The sequence below is a fragment of the Leptonotus elevatus genome, chromosome 13 (genome assembly GCF_054856555.1).
Source record: "Leptonotus elevatus isolate MCC_2025b chromosome 13, RoL_Lele_1.0, whole genome shotgun sequence".
NCBI classification, from domain to species: domain Eukaryota; kingdom Metazoa; phylum Chordata; class Actinopteri; order Syngnathiformes; family Syngnathidae; genus Leptonotus; species Leptonotus elevatus.
Window position 1 is genome coordinate 2,735,441 of NC_141251.1, and position 7,029 is coordinate 2,742,469.

Genomic DNA, 7,029 nt, shown 5'->3' on the forward strand with positions numbered 1-7,029 from the left:
CAACGAGTGTAAGCTTACTAGTACATGGACCTGAAGCTGAATATCAAGGGTATCAAATAGATGCTCAAACAGTTTTCTGTATACTGTAAACCTCCTCTTGGATAAATGTTAATGAGATTGTCTCGGCGTTTTTGACATTTTCCATGTGGCCCGTTCAACACAATTGTTTACATGAGGTTTTGTTGACTCGAAGTGAAAGTATGTCACCGATTTTGCACGTTTTCAAACATATTTTTCCATTCTTTTTTTTGCCTTTTTCTGTCAGTGTTAAGGCAAAGATAACAACCCCCCCTCCCCCTCCCCTCCCCTCCCAAGTCATTTTGAAATACAAAAGACATACCCCGCCCCTCCTTTCTAGTCAGTGCTGATTCACAACGGTCAGGAACCTGCCAGCTCTGGATGTTCGTCTCCATGGAGACAAGGGTGGGAAAGCGAGTGATGATGTTGCTGGGAGAAAAGCGGTCCCGCGTGTCATTCGCGTGCGCGCATGTGTGTCCGCACGCTACGTAACGAGGAGCATGCTCGAGAGAGAGCGAGCGGCCATTTGGTTGTCCGTGGCAACGCCGGCTTGACCATTTCTGTCCCGAGATTGTTAACATTATGAAATCTTTAAAGAGGAATGGAACGATACATTTTCATTCATGAATAGTTGCAGCTTCTGGCAACATGCATGTTGAAAATGTTGAATATTCTCAATTTGATTTGAAGTATAGCCGAGTTTAACTGCATTAATTCTTCACCCCCCCTCCTCCCCCCCCCCCCCCCCCCTGACATTACGCGGAGGGTCTCGTGGTTAGCACATCACAAGAACATCTTTGCATCTCAAGTGCCTTCATTTGGTTAGGACACTGACTGGATGTCTTTTAGTTTCTCAGTGTTTTGTAGCGTCCTCATCTGACTTGGGTGATGCTAAGACGACTTAGCGCTGCAAAAAATCCTATGTCAGAGATCTGCTGATGAGACACTAAAAATATATGTTATGGCGTTAAGCAAGAAAAGAACTCTTCCTTGTTTGTTGTTCTGAAACAAAATGGCCCCTGGGTTTTGTTGTTGTTGACATTAACGTTCCAGTCCGGACAAGGAAATGTCAAGTTGCCATGTGGCTGCTCACACAGGAAGTTGCCACATGCATCCAGGTCAGGGATGTGCAACTGGTGGGCTGAGGGCCACATGTGGCCCCGGTCCACACTCGCAGTGGACCCTCCATTAGGGATAGCCCGATTACCGGCCAGGCCGATATTCAGCATTTTTTGAAAAATCTAGCGGCCGATAACTGATCAATTTAAAACTGTTAATCTAAGGGAACTATTTCTGTAAATTTTCCGTTAACTTTATGAGAAAGGCTGTTGACCCTGGAAACTGTATGCACCTTGTTTTTGTTTGAAATTAAAACTAAAGAGAAATTTTAGCATTTCAGATGTTCAATAAACATGCTTAAAAAAATAAGAATTTGATTTTGTAATTATTATTAATTTTTTTATGCCAATATTTTTCCTATTAGTGAAAGTGAATATTGGATCCAAATATCAGTTGTTGGTCTCCTTGACTAGGTGTCTATCGACCTTGAAAAAAAAAAATCATATCGGTCTATCTCCACCCTGAACCCACCCCCCCAAAAATAAATATTTTTGGGTAAGAAATTATAAACATGTCTCCTTTTGCCTATTTATGCAAATGTTATCTGTGATGACCCTTCCTGCATTTCCCCCGGGCTCATTTACATATCAACTGCCCGACACAGTGATCGGCTATGCCGGGCCAAGATCCAGATCCACTTTCAAGCAACAGCCTAACGAGACAGTCTCAAGCCCTATCATGCGGAAAACACCTCCATTTCCTACAGATGCAACGCTCCTGCTATCATGTTAAAGGCAACAGGTAAGCAGAGCTGCATTGTGTTTTATTGGAGGGGTGTTAAAATGTGTGCATGTGCTGCATATACATAGCGATGATGTGTATCCATGAGTGAAAATGCAATTTTATTTTTATTTATTTTTAACCCACGTAAGGCCACTATTGTCTCCACCTCCGCTCGTCACGGTAACGAAAGCCAGCCTCGCTATTGGCCTAACTAATTAGCGAGGTGCTTTATTTTTGTAGTCGTCTCCCACCTGAGTGTTTCTTTGACCTTTTCTTCCTCACTGCCGCACATTGTTCATCTTTGCGGGTCTCCCCACTTGCATTATGTCACCACGACCGACTGCACGAATATCACATGAACGTAAAGATCATGTCACAAAAAGTTTGGCCCATCGCGTTTGCAGAAAAAGGAGCTTTTTCCATTCACTTGAAAGACATAAAAATAGGGAGCGAGCTGATCATCAATCACTTCCCCTCTTATTTCTTTTCAGCTTCATAATTTAGGATGTTGAAATGAAACGATTTTTTTTTTTTTAACGCTTTACTGCTTCTTTTTTTAAGCAAGTCTAGTCGTAATTTTCTTTTTTATTGTGCGCGCGCTCAAGCCTGTTGACTCCGAATGCCAGCGTGGGTGTTTCTGTGCGCTTTATCACTGTTATTACTCTGTTTAGGGAGTTGTCCCTTCGCTGGAAAGTAGCAATTTGGGCAAATTAAAGTCATTATACATATTTACACTTATACGTTCAAGGCGAGGGAGCTTTAAAAGTGCCCCTGAATCAGCACTGGTTTTTCAGCACAAACCTCAATATGGCTCTCCTGGTAGAAATAGTATGTGTGTTAACGATGCAAATGGGTCCCTGGAATATTAGGGCTGAGGTAAAAATGGAGCCCCCTTCGTCCCCCCGCAGCTCTTTATCAGTCAGGGAGCACCTGTCTGGACTTGACCTGGTTGCAGCACAAAGGAGGGTTTCAGTTGGAGCACCTGCAAGGATGATGCTCAAAGTCAACACCGATTCTCTTCATCATCAGCGGCAGCGTTCGAAATTAAATGTCCGTTTTTAAAGTTTAAAGGTCCGTTTTAGTCTCAGTTCTCCACAAGAAATATTGAAGCTTGCTTACAAACCACAATGAGGTGATTGCCATTTTCACTGAAGAACCCCCTTTGCTGTTTTACTGGATTTTGACTGATTTTTGCAAGGCCCACATAATATTCTGTTCTATTGCTATAAAAATATGGAACCTACCAAAAGAAAGATTAAAGTCTCTTCTTCATCAAGAAAAAAAGTATATTTCTATATGTTTCCATTTTGCAGCAATTATCATTCGAATATGGCTAAGTTTCATCATTATTCACAAACCTGTTTGAAAACACTGGCAAAAAGAGCTCTTATACTCTGCTGCCACCTGCAGGCCTTTTTTTTGCAATAACTACCATTGCTTTTTTTTTTTTCGTATGTATACGTTTTTGGGGTTGAATGAGTTAATGATTAATAATTCAGGTAATTAATCACCCCTAACAATGATCTTTGTTTCATCGAATTCTATGCATAATATGACTCCGGATTGCTAATCCAAAAATCTTATTGTGATACTAACCACCTCACTTGCTATTGATTCCTGAAGAACACAACGGTCAATAATCACATCGAAGCTGCATCTGCTGTTATTTAGCGCGATGCCTCGTCGGGTATGATTCACGGGAAGGTGGATCGTTCGTCATACTGTATGTGAAGATTGATTTCCAGTGAAGGAGGAGCGCTTGATCGGAACGGGAGGAAGACGCCACCCAACGCTTGGCGAGCTTTACGTCAGGCCCGATCAGGCCTCGGCACACAGCATTGATTGCAGACTTCCATCCATCCATCCATCCGTCCATCCGCTGGCTGACGGATGTGAGAAGACACTTGGAGGCTGCTGGCTTCTGTCACAGCCTGCTTGAAATGTTAGTCCATTGATATATAAGTCCACGGTTCACCTGTTTCTGGGTTTGGTCATGTGACATTCGCAAACGGAGCCCTTTGGGCCCGTGATGTCATCTTCAGTCGACCGCAAGTGGCAAAATGGCCGCCTCCGGAGACGGATAAAAAACGGTAGATTTAGCTGTATTTATCTGAAAATGTTTCTCGGTACATTTGTGAATGGCAAATCTAGTTCCAGGTCGCTCAATGAAAGGAAAAAAGTGTGTTTTATGTCTATTTTAACCGTTTTGTGACTAAAGAAAAGGTAAAGATATTGCAGATTAACTTTCGGGTCTTCTCAAGGCCAGTGAGTATACGTACATTATTCATCAGTTCTCCTCCTCTCTGCGAACCTCCTTCATCTCTTTTAAAGTCGAATATTGAGAACGCCACTGGCGCCAAATTAGGTTTGCGCGCATGACGCCACATGTCTGGATTATGTTTGGATGATCAAAGTCACATTCATGACAAAAGGGGGCGGTACACCGTCTGATCTGGTGACATTGTCTGGTCCTCGCTTGCAAGGACACCACTGACATAAAATCAACATCATCATATTTAACTCCACAAAAAAGTCTGAATATTACAAACAGTATGATAATTTATCATACTATTCCAGTACTTTGTACTTTCCTGAGTATCTTTTATTTTTTATTTTTTATCCGTTACATTTTAACATAAGTATCTGTACTTTTTATTTGATACATTTTCAAAACAAGGTAGTTGCTTTTGTTTTTAAACGCATGCAAACCATTAAAATACTTTGACCTGGAAGAAAAAGCAACGTCTCCTCGCTCCGCCAATCATAGGAAGCGTTACACATGGCCCCTTACATCCCATCTTGTGATTGGCTCTAAAACACGCGATCACATGACGTGCAATTGGCTAGATTAGAACAACCCGTAAATATGAGCGCCATTAGCTAATATCTTTCAAATGACGTAGCAGGAACACACGGTAAAAACACGTTTACTTTTACTAATCAAGTACATTTCAGAGCCTGTTTTTTTTACTTGAGTAATTATTTGAGTGAGTACTGTTACCGAAAAGTTGTTTTTTACACAAGTAATTGTACTAAAAGTAAGTAGAGAATGTCAATATTTTTAGTATGATGTCATTCAGCAAAGTTGTAAGACCACAATAGCCGAATTGTTGATACAGCTCTTGTTAATTGTCAGTTAATCAAGTGTCCAGTGACGCCTTGCCCCAAATAACAAAAATTAATTCGCTCATAATTGATGAACGGAGCAAGAAAATGTGAGGACATTTCGGCTTGTTATTGTCATGTGTAGTACCGAGAGTCTCCAATAGGAGCGCTATTATTTATGCGATTACTTTGCTTAGCACCAGCAATGTATGGTAGAGCAAGAAACCGGGTTAAAAACTGAAGCCTGCTGTGTTGAAGCGTGTCCGCCGTGTTTGTTGTCAATCCATCGCCAACCTGCACTCCAAAACAAATACAAGACATTACGGTTATTACGTAATTATCTTCATATTTATAATAATGGCTATTTTAATCAGTACTCACTGTTTTATTGTTTGCCACAAAAGCATCTTTTTAAGTACCCTCCTTAATAATTTAACTATAATCTACTGTAGATTGGCCAGCATGAATAGCAGCAGCTGTTTTTTGTTGCTTAACTAATAAAGTGATTCATCGACATTACGAAAAGGGCCACTGGGTGTAGTAAGTGTTTATAAGTCAAATTAAATGTAATACATGCTCACAATGGTTAGTATCGTAAAGCACGATCAAATAACTTGCCAATGACAATATACTACTTTGAATATAAAACTAAATAGTAAATGATTCTGCTTTTCTGATTGATTTTTGTAAGCTTTTCCTGTGTTTGTGTGTGTGTGTGTTCTATAATAAACAGCTCGCTGATGGAGCGGCCACCAGATGCCCGATCAATAACTTCTGGCACCGAGTTATTGTGCACATCCATGGTGAGTGCGCCCATGAACTCAAGTGCAGGCTCGTTGATGGAGGAAGGTGTCGCTCGGAAAGGATGATGGAGGAAGATGACTGCGTTGACCGAGGTGTCATGTGACACGTGTCACCACATGTGGCCGCCGGTTAGCCTTTCGCTGAGGTGAACGCTGTCAAGGTTGCCCAGTGTTTATTGCACATAAATCAGCCGTCAAGATGGTTTCTTGCTCATGGGAAAGGTGATTCCCTACCTGTGGTACAGAATGTCATTGTGGCAATACAGCGTGATTTAGTTATATCATCATTTCAATCGTGCAGTTAATTTATCAATTAGCATATTTGACCAATGAGAAGTAGTACTCGCTATAACGCGGTTCACTTTTCGCGGTCTCGCTGTATTGCGGATTTTTTTGTTTGCAATTTTGCACGTTTTTTTTTTTTTTTGTTCTTCAGTAATGTACCTATTCTATAAAATTTGTGAAGGTTTGAACATTGAGAACAATGTATACGCTTCTCAAGGGTTTATGAATTGGAAGGACAATGGTGATTACTAGTAATTGAACATTTTATAAAATACTGAATTCATTTAAAGAATTTGTCCATCCAACAGAGGTGGCAAATCCAGGTCCAGAAAGTAAAAACCCTGCCACAGTTTGGCTTTAGATTGGCCAGGATTAGCTGCTAAGGAGCTAGCTAGCTAGCATCAGGGGCTAAAGACAAACAGTGGCAGGGTTTTTACTTTCTGGACCTGGATTTGCCAACTCTGTTGGATGGACAAATTCTTTAAATGAATTCAATTGAAGTCTTTTATAAAATAAATTTAATTAACAGTAATCACCATTGTACATCCAATTAAATTTGATGGTTCGATACCAACCGGCTATCATATCAGGAAATGAATTCTAATTTCTCTGAAATGATTAAATCCCACTTTAGACGTCGCACCTCCCTGCCTGCCCCGTGAGTAGATCTTGTCTTTTACCCTTTCCAACCTTCGCCCCCCGTCTTTCTCAAACCCGCTTCATCCACAGCTCTCTCTCGTTTTCCAGTAAGCTGACCCCGCGTGCTGGCAGCGAGTGGAAAGGAGTTCCTTTTGTGGAAGGACCCCCGCTGCCCCTCCGCCCTCCCCACCTTGAACACACACTCGCCTGTCAGAGATGTGGAAAGCTTCACTTCGCGTCACGCCTGCCAGAGACGCGCACGGGAAAAAGGCGAGCGGGAGTGGATCTGTTTTTGTTTTTTTCTCTCTCTCTCTCTCCGTCACTTTCTCCACTTTCC